The sequence below is a fragment of the Euprymna scolopes genome, chromosome 6 (assembly GCF_053919585.1).
Source record: "Euprymna scolopes isolate OS-2025 chromosome 6, ASM5391958v1, whole genome shotgun sequence".
Lineage (NCBI taxonomy): Eukaryota > Metazoa > Mollusca > Cephalopoda > Sepiida > Sepiolidae > Euprymna > Euprymna scolopes.
The window spans coordinates 7008488-7023736 of NC_136487.1; the positions used below are offsets into that span (position 1 = coordinate 7008488).

The 15249-nt window shown below is 32.4% G+C and overlaps 1 protein-coding gene across 1 annotated transcript in view; it reads left to right on the forward strand.

Moving 5' to 3' along the window:
* The first annotated feature begins 1885 nt into the window (after window positions 1-1885).
* LOC145277483 (uncharacterized) overlaps window positions 1886-15249 on the forward strand; it is a 138569-nt gene continuing 125205 nt past the window's right edge. Inside the window, exon 1 of the mRNA XM_080128860.1 lies at window positions 1886-2014. The gene's annotated coding sequence lies outside the window, so the exon portion shown is untranslated. The remainder of the gene's footprint in view (window positions 2015-15249) is intronic.

Sequence of the window (15249 nt, forward strand, 5' to 3'; positions counted from 1 at the left end):
AAACTCTTCTTAATCTATTTATGCTCTCCAAAAGTGAATTACTTCGCTTGAGCATTCTCTTCCCCCCCCCTAAAGTTCCTGCGATGTTCTAAGTTAAATAAAGCTTCCCACGTTTAATCCAACTTTAACTTTTTTCATTACATGACTATTAAAAAGTTTAGCTTAAATAGCTTTATTAAAATATTTTGGGTCAAAACGTGGCAGAGTACTAACTAAAGATTTTGTAAAATTGATTTTTAGAAGCATTTGGTTCTGTTTTGAATGAATACCACATTTAAAATTGTTGTTCACTTTTTATGATATTAAATAATATCCTATGTATTCCTTATTTTATTTCGCTGGTCGTCATGTTTGTTTTTGCATGCATGCAAAAATTGAATGCGTGTGTGTGTATGTGTGTGTGCGTGTGTGCGTGCGAAGATCAAAATTGTCTCTGAGATGAGTATATTTGCTGACGTCATCACGCTCTATAACAGGCATGGGGGGGGGGAAACAAATGAACACATATCTAAGGAAATAGCAGAAACACTAGAGGAAAACCTCCAATCTGTAGTGGAATGGGGACAAAAACGGATGGTCACATTCAATGTAGCTTGTTTCCTTCAATAATTACAAGAAACCTTCTCTACCACTAATAGCAATGACCAAAAACACATTACCTGAAAATACTTCTTTTAAACTCCTCGGCCTAACGTTCACAGGGAACATGAGTTGGAATAGATACATTGAGAGCATTGCCAAGGCTGCTGCGAAGAAGGTGAGCCCTTTCTACCGTGCTAGAAAACTACTTACGCCTGAAAGTATTCTGTACCTCTATAAGGCCACCATTCGGCCATATATGGAGTGCTGTTGTCATATTTGAGCTGGTGCATCTGCTACTAGTCTCTCACTCCTGGAAAGGTTCAAAAAGATTCGCCAACCTGATAAGTCCTGAACTGTCATCCAAGCTTCAGCCTCTGTCCCATCAATGAAATGCTGCATCCTTCTGCCTGTTCTAAGAGTGGATGCTCCGATGAACTAAAAGGCCTTGTACCCCTTGACATAAATACCTCCGACAAACCTGACAAGCAGCTAAACCCACCCCTACACAGTAGAGATCCCTAGGTGTAAAGAAAGCCTTCTACTCTAATAGTTTCTTCCCAGAACTGCTAGACTTTGGAACTTCCTTCCGGGATTCTGCTTTCCCAACTGTACTGACATGCAGAAGTTCAAGTGTAATGTGAACAGACATCTTGCTGCTCAACTCCCTTCTTATTATCCCTGCAACTTATGTCCCCGATAGTAGCTCCCTGCTTCAAAGTGTTTGGGGTGAAAATTGAATTAAAAAAAAAAAGGTTAAACGAGTGTTGATTGAATTTGTTCTTTTATTTTCTCTGTTGATTGGATTCTTTATTCTTTATTCTTGTCCTGATCCAAAAGTATGTATTCCTTCACAAGTTAGGTATTTCATTTTTTTTGTCATTTTGTAAATTACCCCCCCCCCACTTTAAAAAGAAAATCACACACACACACACACACACACACACACACACACACACACACACACAAACTTTGACCCACAAAACAATCAAATCAGTAATTATCCAAAATAACATTTTAAAAAATCATATATAAACGCTTGGTTAAAAAGTCTTTCTGGTAATTTACTTCTTGATATTGTGATTCTTGATTTCCTCAACTTTCCCGGGCAATGTCAGGATACGGATCTCGCTCATCTTGATTATAATGTAAATAACTCTTTTTCTAAAAGAGTTATTAAAAGTGATACAATAGAATATTGGTACAATTATCTTTTTACTTATTCGCTTTAACAATTAAAAAGGCATAGTTATAATTGTAGCATTTATGAGCATCCATAGCTGACGGCGAATTAATTATAACACTTATTGTCTCCCGTAGAATTTCTGTTTATCACAGTTGATGCCGTCGTGTCGTCATTGACACTCTCACGGAGTACGGACTTCTAAGTAATATTCAAGAGACTCCGCTTGGAACTCTTATCTAAAGTCAAATAGTAAGTAAACCGTTTATTAAGTCTTTGGCGAGAGCAACGTATTCGTTAATTAATTTCAGTTCATTTTAAAATTGTTTTAATTTGTTTCGTTAATTTTTGAAGTAGTTTAGAAAGAGAATATGGCGGATGTCAGTGTGCTATAAAGTGGGGGTTTTGTTTTAGTGTATTTTATTATGTGAATCGGTCACTGACTTTATGGCCGTTGTTTTGTCTGGACTGCAGCAAAATACTTTTTTTTTTTTTTTTGCTAATAGTAAATAAAGCATGACAGGTGGATTTTTTTTATTTACAAATTTAAATTTATTAACAATTTTAAGTTTTTTTTTTCTTTTTGATAAATGAAATATTTGAATATTTTCATTTCTTTCGCAATTCAGCAAAATAAACTTTGACATGCTCTACTTAGTAAACTTATTTCGGACATTTATTTCCTTATTTTGTTAAAACTAAACTTGAGAAAATTAAATGAAATTTTCTTTTTGAAAACGTTTCAAAATACTTTTTAACAATATCAATAGTAGAAAATAAACCTAAAATATTAAAATTTTTAATTTAAAATAAATGAAGCATTTTATTTATTTATTTATTTATTTATTTATTTTACAAATCCTAAGCGCAAAATAAACAATAAGTTAAATTTAAAACTTTCAATATTTCGGTATTTTACTTTTCTCTTTAAACAAACTTGCTGCAATGCTGCATATATATATATATATATATATATATATATATATATATATATATATATATATATAAAATTCAAAGAAAAAAAAAAATATTTTTCTTTGAATTTTATCAAGCTAATATTAAGTCTTATTTTTTTAAAAGATATTAGATTTAAATGATTTCCATAACTTCAGATCTTTTATTTAATGAAAATTGGTTAAGAATTGTGCATTAAGTTTAAATGAATTCTGGTACTTTGGCAAAATAGTACGAATCGTTTTATTTATTTTTTTTAAATAGGATTTTCAATTTATATACAGTTTTATCTTTTAAGTTGTTAGGTGAAAGTACAGAATAGTTAAAAACGTCCCCCTTACCTTCCCTCTCCATGTTAATAATGGCTTTCTAAATAATGACGTTATTATTTCAGCACGGTCCGTATTCTACAGAAATACATGATTTTCTATTCGACAGCTAACATACTTCAAAATATCGAAAGGTCGCACATTATTTAACAAGATTTAAATATCTGACTCATTTACTAAAAAATGGAAATGCATTCTGGGGAATCTTATTTTGTAAAACTTAATTTATTTCAATAAGTAATTAATGGTAAATAAAATCACGTAGACACGGAAAAGACACGGCAACTGGTCACACAATTTATTAAGACAAAGGTTGTTAATCTTTTTTAGGTATTATTATACAAACACCGTGACAGCGTTAGGGTTTAGGGTTAGGTTTAGGGTTAGGGTTAAGGTTAGGGGTTAGGGTTAATTCGCTGTCACGGTGTTTGTATAGTTTTACCCTTTTTTATTTATTTATTGTTTTTTTTTTTATGGAAACTTTCAAAAATCAAAATTTCTTTTACGGACAGAATTATATTTCATCAGATAAATCCCAAAATATATTAAGTAAATTCGAGTTTTACGGTATCTTTTCTTTTTATTGGCTGACGTACACGGACCCCTCTAGCGAAATACGCATCAGCTCCGATGTTGTACACAGTTTCACTTAGGGAGCAATTATTATTTTTACAAGGAAAGAATTTTTGCGTGTGTGACCTAGTTTTATTTATTTATTTTTGGCTTGAACTTTGCGCTTTGCGAATTATTTTATGATTTTTTTTTTTTTTTTTTTTCGGATAGATATTTTTTTTTGCCAGAGATAGTTATAGGTAATTATTAACAGGAAAATTGGTGCAAGTCCAAATTAGCACTTGTGGCGATAAACAAAAATAAATAAAAAGCGTGTACACATGCCTCTCATGGAATGCCGTGTTAGTGCACTTATTGATCCGCGCTATTTTTAAATAGTATTTTTAAGTTTAATTAAAGTTTTACAATACCTGTTTTTATTAAATTGTTTGGTGACAGTACAGAATAGGTACACAACATGCTCCCCGTTTCCATGTTAAGAATGGCTTTCTGAATATCATTATTTCAGCACGGCCCAATAAGTGCATGAGTATGATACTCATGATGCATTGATGCACTTATTGCGTATCTTTTATTTTCTTGAATAAAATAAAAACTACTCGACGAGAACACGAAACACGACTGTTTCTGTTTTAATAATTATATTTTATTCAAAAATAAAAAATAAATAAAAATTTCAATTGTTCAAAACGTTTTTTTTTCCCCCAAAGTTTATTGGGATTTTTTTTAATTACCATATTTTTCATGAACATGCTCTAAAAATGTTTCAAAATTATCTATTTTTTCACTCTTCATGTTATAAGCCTCTCTATGGTCTTGGTCTGATCGACATGAGACTTTCATTTCTCCTACTGATCCTGATATGTATTTAAAAAAAATTATAATAACAAAACAATTCACAAAGTTCAAGCCAAAATAAAAAATATCCATACAAAAAAAAAAAAAAAAAAAAAAAAAGCAAAAAACAAGACAATCCGAACACGCCGAAATAAAAAAGGCATAATAAATAAAAACTAGGCGCTCCCTAAGTCGAACTGCGTACAACATCGGAGCCGATGCATATTTCGCTAGAGGGGTAGCACTCGTGTACGTCCGCCTTTTTATTAAATTGTTAGGTGAAAGCACAGAATAGTTACAAAATGCTACCCCCCCCCCCATAAGAACGGGTTTTTAAATAACAAGGTTATTTCGACACGGTAAGTGCATTTGCATTAGTACTTTTATTTTTATTTCCTTTTAAAATAATCGAAATAATGAATTAAAATTACTATTCCTATTTTCCTCCCTAACGAGGGCAAATTTAGACAAAACTTTGTGAATAACTCCCCATATAAAGAGTTGAGACAAAAATAAAAAAAAATGCCTTAGTCTGGAAAAATTTCTCGAATATTTTGCAGTATAGACAACGAAAAAGTAGTAAAAGCTTTTTTATTTTTTACTTTACATAGTCACCACTTATCAAGGCGCGGAGGCCACTCGAGGATAATGGTTTAATGAGTGTACAGTAGGCAATGGGACAATATCGTAGTGTAAATTCGATTACTTAAGGGGACAGCTCATTAAGAACTTGTTCATGTTGGACTTGAAGATGGCCATATTCTAGTCAGTTAGAAAACAGGAAAACTGAACAGAATTTTACGGGCGTGCAGTTCTAAGAAGCTTTATTTATGGAATCTATGTTTAAGTTTAGGCACAAATAAAGAGTGGGAGAAATTATTGATAGTGGTTTCAGCTAGACGATTATTTTTGAAAGTTTGGCGAGCATAGATTAGAACTCTGACAAGCACTTTCCATGAAAATAATGATAAAGTCTCTTCTGTGGGAAAGAGGTTGCAGGTAAGAAAAAAGGTCATCTCCCACTAGTCTGAGCTATTTTGAACTGTCAAGGCAGGATAAGCTGCTTCTAGCAGCTTCTGACCAGATGTGGCAACAGTACTCTATCCTTGGACGTACCTGGCTCTTATATGGGTAGAGAATTGCATCAGCAGTGAGATATCTACTTGAGCGATAAAAGAATCCCACCATTTTTCCAGCACATTTGATGTACGTGTTTCATTTCAGATCAGAAGTAAAGTTCAGACCCAGAAGCTTGTCAAAACATGGAGCCTCTCCAAGACGAGAGCCATTCATTTCAATTGATCGCCTATAACACTGAGCAAAAGCAATATGCAGTAACAGCAATGCATATTAAGAGAAGATGGACAGTTTAAGAGAAACCCTCCACCGAAACAACTATCCAGAGAGCATGACATCAGCTCCAAGAAATCTGGACTAGACACCAAAGGACACTATTTAAAAATTCACCACAGTTTGTATACCATACATGGAGAGCTTGTCAGAAAAACTTCAAAGAATATGTAATCCATATGACATCAGGACGTTATTCAGGAGCGATTTGACTCCGAAAACAGCTTGTGTAAGTCAAGTGTCCTACAAAAAAATTATGACTAAGAATTGTGTATGAGATTTTGTTTGGTTATTTTACGGCATATCAACCCTTTTCAGGTTATTTAATGCCGAATCCAGTTATTTTGGAAATAGTATTCATTTTGCATCCAGTTTTTAAGGTTTTTATCTTCAAGCTTTTTGTATCTTCAATCGCTAGTTTGTAGTGTTTGGTTTGGTTGTTTTACAGTGGATTTTTGTTTCCTGCCCTGCAGAACATGAATGAGTTTTGCAATGGGAGAGGGAAAAGGGTTACAGTATTAACGTTTGGTACATTTTAAGTTAAGAAATCAGTCAGAAAGTGGGGGAGATAGAAAGAGAAAGGGGGGAAAGGAAAAGAGGGAAAAAGTGGGTTTTTATTTTCGGTTTTGCAGAACATAATTAAGTTTTGCAAAAGAAAGAAAAACAAAACAGTATCAATGTTAGGTGCATTTTGTCTCGGGAAGCCGATATCTTCAGACAGCCTGATCTAGTATATGTGGAAAACTATGGAAAGGTGTTATGTTATCCACTAAAAATTGGGCCAGAAGAACATAAAAAAGCTGTAATATGTGGAGAGATTAAAAAATTCTTTGTTTTATTTTACTTCAGTAAAAGTTCTCTGAAACCAAGAGGCTCCTTCTATAAGGAATTGATCTCTGAGATCCATAAATGTTTTGATCTCTGAGATCCATAAATGTTTTGATCTCTATGAGATCCATAAATGTTTTGATCTCTATGAGATCCATAAATGTTTTGATCTCTATGAGATCCATAAATGTTTTGATCTCTATGAGATCCATAAATGTTTTGATCTCTATGAGATCCATAAATGTTTTGATCTCTATGAGATCCATAAATGTTTTGATCTCTATGAGATCCATAAATGTTTTGATCTCTATGAGATCCATAAATGTTTTGATCTCTATGAGATCCATAAATGTTTTGATCTCTATGAGATCCATAAATGTTTTGATCTCTATGAGATCCATAAATGTTTTGATCTCTATGAGATCCATAAATGTTTTGATCTCTGAGATCCATAAATGTTTTGATCTCTATGAGATCCATAAATGTTTTGATCTCTGAGATCCATAAATGTTTTGATCTCTATGAGATCCATAAATGTTTTGATCTCTATGAGATCCATAAATGTTTTGATCTCTGTGAGATCCATAAATGTTTTGATCTCTGTGAGATCCATAAATGTTTTGATCTCTATGAGATCCATAAATGTTTTGATCTCTATGAGATCCATAAATGTTTTGATCTCTATGAGATCCATAAATGTTTTGATCTCTATGAGATCCATAAATGTTTTGATCTCTGTGAGATCCATAAATGTTTTGATCTCTGTGAGATCCATAAATGTTTTGATCTCTGTGAGATCCATAAATGTTTTGATCTCTGTGAGATCCATAAATGTTTTGATCTCTATGAGATCCATAAATGTTTTGATCTCTATGAGATCCATAAATGTTTTGATCTCTATGAGATCCATAAATGTTTTGATCTCTATGAGATCCATAAATGTTTTGATCTCTATGAGATCCATAAATATTCAAATAGTCCATTAAAGTTGTCCTTTACTTCTCAATCACTATGTTAGTAAAAAAATTGGGAACAGAATTTTTCTCTCCCCAATCGACCATTTAAATATGTCATAGTATACCTTTCTTGTGATTGCTTGGCTTTACTTGATTCCAGAACAAAAATTCATCTACTCTGGTGGAGTTATCCAACTTTGTACTGTTATTTAAAGTAACATCACTTGGAGAAGGTGCACCATTCCTTGTAAAATCCTGAGTTGATTAGCCATACTGAGATCTTATTTGGGTCGCAAATACTATGTGATTTTGAATATTTAGTCAGGGTTTATTTGTAGAGAAAAGTATCCTTATGCCAGATTGACAAACCCCTGTACAGGAAAGACCTTACACACTCGAGGATAGTGTCTAGTAGACATTCCAGTTCTCTCCTGAAAAGTCTGATATGGATAAAATAAAATTCCACTAAAAACATATTTTGACGTTTTCTTTAGATTTGCTGACCATGCTATTTCTAGATATTATTTTCTTTCATTATTTTTTTTCATTATTTTTTTTCATTATTTTCTTTCATTATTTTTTTTCATTATTTTTTTTCATTATTTTCTTTCATTATTTTTTTTCATTATTTTTTTTCATTATTTTTTTTCATTATTTTCTTTCATTATTTTCTTTCATTATTTTTTTTCATTATTTTCTTTCATTATTTTCTTTCATTATTTTCTTTCATTATTTTCTTTCATTATTTTCTTTCATTATTTTCTTTCATTATTTTCTTTCATTATTTTCTTTCATTATTTTCTTTCATTATTTTCTTTCATTATTTTTTTTCATTATTTTCTTTCATTATTTTCTTTCATTATTTTCTTTCATTATTTTCTTTCATTATTTTTTTTCATTATTTTCTTTCATTATTTTCTTTCATTATTTTTTTTCATTATTTTCTTTCATTATTTTCTTTCATTATTTTTCATTATTTTTTTTCATTTTTTTCATTATTTTTTTTGGTAGTTGTGTCAAAAAATACTGGCCGTACACTGGTGTAGACATGTCAGGATAAATTCAATGTTTATGGTATCTTTATATCGAATTGATAGGTGAAAGTAAATGCTTTTAAAACTAATAATATTGTTTTTTCTTTAATATAATCACGCTAACACACAGTTCCTGTTAGCAGCATTGAGCCTGGTCAGTACCAGACGGGTGACCATTTGGGACTTGCAGGTGCTGTATATGCTCTCCGCATATCTCGGCATTGTTTCCAGTCGTCCTGGATGTGAACCGTGCTAAGATAGCTTTTTATTAAATTGTTAGGTAGAAGTAGAGAATAGTTAAAAAAATTCCTGTCCATTTTCTATTTTCCGCATAAGTACCTTTTAAAATAAAACTATATTTTTAGTGGTAGTAGTAGTAGTAATAATAATTCTGTCAACGATAATAATCGTAGTAGGCGATGTAGGATCTGTTTATCTGCGAATGATATGAAACAATACAGAATCCTGTTTTAATGCATGTAATGAAGCAAATTTAAAGAAGAAAATGTAGGTTTGTGCTGTTTAGGACCTCCATACATATGAATGGCGAAAAGTGTATGGAAAAATTTTCATTGTGTGTTCATAATTGTGTACCAGTGTTTTCGATGAGTAAGCTAAATAACTTAAGCAAATTATGGTTTTATATTTGAAAATATTTTACTTAAAAGTAGGCAAAGTTATATCTAAAAAGCATTTTTTGTTTGGTTAAACATATTCGAAATCGATACTGAGAATGTCTTTTTTGTATTCAAAAATATAAACTCTTATTCTGAAGAGCAACTGATCCTAATATCAATGTGTACGTCGAACTGCTGATTACCGTCTATTCTCTCATTCTGTTGAACTAAGCATGGAAGAGGAGTGTTTGCTAATTCAAGTTTTCAGTCTAATTTAATATGGTGTAAATGACTGCATTTAACAAGGCAAATAATTTTTCATTGGCATGTAGCTATGTATGACTATGAAAAAAATACCCAGTTTTTTTTTTTTTTTTGGAGGGAGGGGGAGATTCGTTAGAAGACTTAATTTTATGAAGTTAAAATATTAGTTACGACCTGTGTGGGATTATGTATTTGAGAGAGTGAGTTAAAGAGGATAAATTGTAATATTTATTAAATGGCGACAAAATGTGTATTCTTGCATAAAAACAAACTGTTTGCTGGAAATGGTGAGTGTGAGAGATTTGTATAGAAATTGCTTCATTGTTTTACTATAGTGTCAAAAGTGAGACCGAGAAAAAAAATCTTTTATTAATATGATGATGATGAATATAGATCATTTATGCATACATACTGACTTGGTTGCATCCTAATGACCTAAGGAAAGAATCATAATTTTTATTTATTTTTTATTTCGGCAAATGCCTATATATTTTTTCTCTAGTGTCTTGTTGTGTGTGTTTTGCAAATGATGAAAATTATTTTGTGTTTATTTGGCTGCTCTTCAGAGACTATTAAATATTAATAATAAAAAAAAATAAAAAAGACGGTGTTCCAAAAGCAATCAAAAAGGAAAAGTGATTAAGAAAGAGAAGAATGCCAAATCAAAATTGCGAAAAACAAAAGGTTTAAAGATAATAACCCTCCCCCATCCACCTCTTGGAAGATGCTAAAGTCGCCATCTTGGATCTAAGATTTTGAGTTGTTGAATAGAATGTCATTAAAATTGATTTTAAAATTCTTTATAAATTCTCTTATGTATTAACAAGATTGGGAGTTTTGGAAACTTTTTATCTAATAATTTTATAAGTAAGGATTATGACAACACTGCCATAACAAAGTTTAGGGTTTTATAAGAATTTGGTTTAATTAATCGGTAACTGATTAAACGATGCCGTAATGATGTAAGTTGGTTCTAAAAAATAATATAACGTCAATGTTAAATAACGTTATTGTTTTTCCTTCAACCTATAAATCTGTCATCTCCCCTAACACCTTACGCTTCAGTGGTAATATTCCTTGTTTGGGTGAATCCCTTCAGAATAAGAATAGTTACAATAAGACCATTGAGTAGTTACAACTAATCTATCATATAAAGAAAAGTTGTCCGTGTGTCCAACCAAGTCAGAAACTGCACAAGACACACCCCAAAAGCTGATATATTCTTTTCCACCGTTACCCCATTCTTTTTATATTCATTTTTTAGGGGAGGGGGGCATTAACAGGAATCGAATTAGGAGAGGGGGGTCGACATTTAAAGCGATTCTTAATGTTATGTAATAATTTGCCAACGATTTTAATGTCAGTTGATAGAGTTAGGTTTTAAAAATAAGATATTACACACACTTAATTCTATTTTGTTTTAGCAATGCTGATTAAAAATGCTTTTTGTTTAATAAGGGAATCACTACTTATCCAGGTCTCAAGGCCACTCGAGGGTAAGTGTTAATGAATGTAAGGTGGTAGTGTAGTAATTGTTAATGGTGTAGATTGCGTCATAATCGCGTTGACACACCGGTTCTTGTCAGATCAGTTAAGCAACGTTGAGCCTGGTTAGTACCAGTTTGTTGACCATTTGGGAATTTTAGGCGTATGTGCTTTCCGCTTATCTCGGCATTTGTTTCCAGTCGTCTTATACATACACTTCACTTGCCACTTGTATTTAACAATGTTGACTCAGGAGAGGTGTGGTTGGAGGTTGTGCACCTTCTGTCACAAAACTTTCACGCGCAGGCACCCCTATGTGGGTATCCATTGTCTGTCAAAGACTGAACGAACCTGTAGATTAAGTAGAATTTGGATTATTTAAGGGGACAACTGAACAAGAATTCTGTTTTTTACAAGATGGAAAAAAGCAAATTTGCATAATTTTCTTATTTCAATTCAGCCGAGGCTGAAAAGCTGCTGAAACAACTTGTGATATCAACGAAGCATTTGGATCAGGAACCACTACTGAATGCACAGCACAATGGTGGTTTAAGAAATTTTGTGGTGACAAAGAGTTTTGGAGATAATAAGCATAGTGATCGGCCATCGAATGATGATTCGAAGCCAATCCATGCACAACTGTTCGCGAGAACTTCTGAATTAGACGTAATGTATACAACGATTTCCAACCACTTGAGAGATCAGAAAGGCAAAAAGCTTGATAAATGAGTCTCACAAATTGAACGACAACCAAAAGAAATGCTGTTATTTTCTTTTACGCAATAAGAACAACCTATTTCTTGGCTGGGTTGTGACTTGCGATGAGAAATGGGTTCTTTACGATAACCGACGATGCCCAGCTCTATGGTTGGACGCCCATGACACTTCCCAAAGCCAAAGTTGCACTAAAAGGTCATGCTGACTGTTTGGTGGTTTGCGACCGGTCTCATCCATTAGTTTTTTGAATGCAGGCGAAACCGTTACGGTGGAGAAGTACTGTCAACAAATGGATGAAATGCATCAGAAACTTCGACAACAACACCCAACATTAGTCAATAGAAAAGGCCCAATTCTCCTCCACAAGAATGCCCGACTGCACGTTGCTAAACCGACTCTGCAGAAGTTAAACGAATTGGGCTACAAAACTCTGCCTCGTTTGCCATATTCTCAGACTACCACTTTTTTCAGCATCTCGACAAGTTTCTGCACTAGAAATTCTTCAAAAACCTAAAGTGATATCAAAAATGCCTTCAGCGACTTCATCGCCACCAGAACGCAAGATTTTTAAGTTACTGGCATAAATACACTTGTTTTGCGTTGCAAAAGTGTGTTCATTCTGATGGTCTTTATTTTGTCAACGTACTACTACTACTACTACTACTACTACTATTACAAGTGACATTTTGAATAGAATCCTACGTGAGCTTGATTAGAAAGGAGTAAAAAAAAAAAAAAAAAAAAAAAAAAAATCTGCAAACTTTTGATTATTGTAACTTCCATTTTATTTTTCTCACATTTTTAATAGTGTCACGTTTTAAATGTCAAACCCAATTTTGTTTAATAATTCTATTTAAAATGTTTGCAGAATTAAAGATGTATTTATGTTTGTCTCTTCAATAGACAAAGCAAAAACTGATTAAAACATTTGTAAAAAAAAAATTATAAAATTAAATGAAATATTTGTTTTGCGAAAATACTCGATAGAAATTTAATTTTAACAATATCGCTTGATCATCAAATCGTTAATGAAAAAGTAAAACCGAATTGTCAATTTCTGCAGGTGTAGAATGCCCCGCCCCCAATTTAAGGAATGTTTTTGTACGATTTAAAATGCCGCTTTTCTTTTTAAAGTAAATGTTCAATTGATTACTGTGGAATTTTGCATTTCTTTTGAATTTTCTTAACATGATAAACACATAACTTTCTCTCTCTTTCACATGTGTGTGTGTATATATATATATATATATATATATATATATATATATATAGAGAGAGAGAGAAAATAAAAAAGGAACAAACCGTATTATGTGTTCACCAACGTTTCGTCTTTATTTCGAGACTTCCTCTGGGTGAAATAAAGACGAAACGTTGGTGAACACATAATACGGTTTGTTCCTTTTTTATTTTCTCTATTTTGTCGGAATACTATTTCCATTATTTTCATCATATATATATATATATATATATATATATATATATATATGAACAATTTGGAAAGATCGTCTACCATTGATGTGATGTCAAGATGACGCTAACATATTCGAAATATTTCCATAAGTTGTCCCCTCCTCCCGGCTGAAGCCGTTTATGGACGGGGTTTAACCTTTAACAAAAACAATTTTTGTAACATTCCATAAATATTTGCAAGGTATATTTTCCTTTCTTTTTGTAACCACGCGTGTTTAGTCGACGGTGAGCTTATCCTACTTTCATTTTCGAATCGTTTTTTTTTAAATTTATTTTTAATAGGATTTTGAAAGTTAAATTTAATTGTGATATAATTTGTTAAAATTATTGAACTATTAATAAAAGATTAAAATGACTGACTTGCTTAGGAAGAAACTCCGGTGGATGTAATTTCGGAAATTATTTTTTTTTAAATAGAATCTTTACAAATTAGTTTTATTTTATGGTATTGCATATTTGATTTCAATAAATATTCGATTAATAATCAATAAAAGTATTTCAATATTTCAATCAGTAATTATAAAAATAACGTCGACGCGAGGTATACATACGTACGAAAAGTGGGATGCTATATTCAAAAAATCACGTAAATTGATTAAGTAGTTTTATTTTTAACCTAGAAAAGACAATTTTATGAATAAGCAAAAAGGAATAGTTTTGCGTCACCATCTTCAAAAAAATAAGCCCACAATAATTCAAACTTGCGAGATCAGTCTTAATACTAGCGATTTCACATTACTCGCTTTAAATCGTTTAAAAGATTATTGGTACTAAAATAAAACTGCTTAACCAGTTTACGTGATTTTTGTAATACGATATTTCTGTTACGTGACGTAGACGCACACCGATTTTTTTCTTTGTATAAATAAAATCGTTATTTTTTTTTTGTTTAATTCTAAATAAGAACCCGTTTTTTTTTTTATTGATCACAGTAACTTAAAAAACTTTTTGTTGTTTAACATTGAAAAATTGGTGTTCATTGTTCATTTTTTTGTTTTTGTTTTCTTATGAACCCCCACCCGTTGGGTTGAATTCATCTTTAGCTATTTTGACGTTTCTTAAATGCATCTACAACACGTGGAGAAGACACAACCGTCTCAATTTACCGCCAACGTTCAGAGTGAGAGGAAGGTAGTTTATTTCTCGTTTGCCGAGACAATTACTGAGGAAATTATCATGATCAATCAAAAGTGCTCTCACACCTTTGAAAAGTGACCTTGTGTCTAACTTTGCCCTTGTGGTTCGGGATAAATAAACAAAAATATGACTTGGGGGCGGAGAGGGCAAATAGTTTTACACAATAGGAGTATCTTGGTAAATACTCGGGTTTGGAACAGAAGGGAGCATGAGCTCTGGTCGGCCGTGGTTGGGCTCACACAACATTATCCCAGGCATTACCTCGCCTTCAAGGTTGGTTTTGTTGCAGGTTTTCTGAGTCAGCCTTACAGATGAATACCGACAGAACTGATCACGCAAAATTTGCAGCCGCATTTTTGAGAAGGGGTCGGGTCGGGTGAGTAAGCAGTTGTTTGTACTCTCACATTTAAATCGACCTCGTGTCAAATCTATTCTCCGCGGGAAAAATACGACCGTAAAATTTACCTGCTTGATAAAATAAAATATTACCAGCCTCGAAATTCTTATTGCCCCCCCCCCTTCAATAAAAACAAAGTATTTGGACGTTACAAATCTGATTCCCGTGTTAAAAAAAAATCCTGTCATAAAATGCAGGTTTTGATGGCTGCAGAAAAAAAAAGAAGAGGGGAGTGGGGCAAACCATCACGCATTGTTCACATTCTTTCGGCGGAGGCAGGTGGGTTAGGGGGGGGGGGCGAGAAAGTCATTCACAAATTCTTGAGTTAGTTCAATTTTCGCGACATGGAAAAACTGGAATTCCTTTGTCCTTCAAAATCATCTTTTTATTAAAAGATAATTTTTTAAACCACTAATGCTGAAAAAAAATTAAATTAGCGAATAAAGCGTCATTATTCGAAGTAAAATAAAAAAAAAGTACATAAAAACTAAAAAAAAAAGTGTAAAACTCTTAATGGAAACAGATGACGCATTTTTATT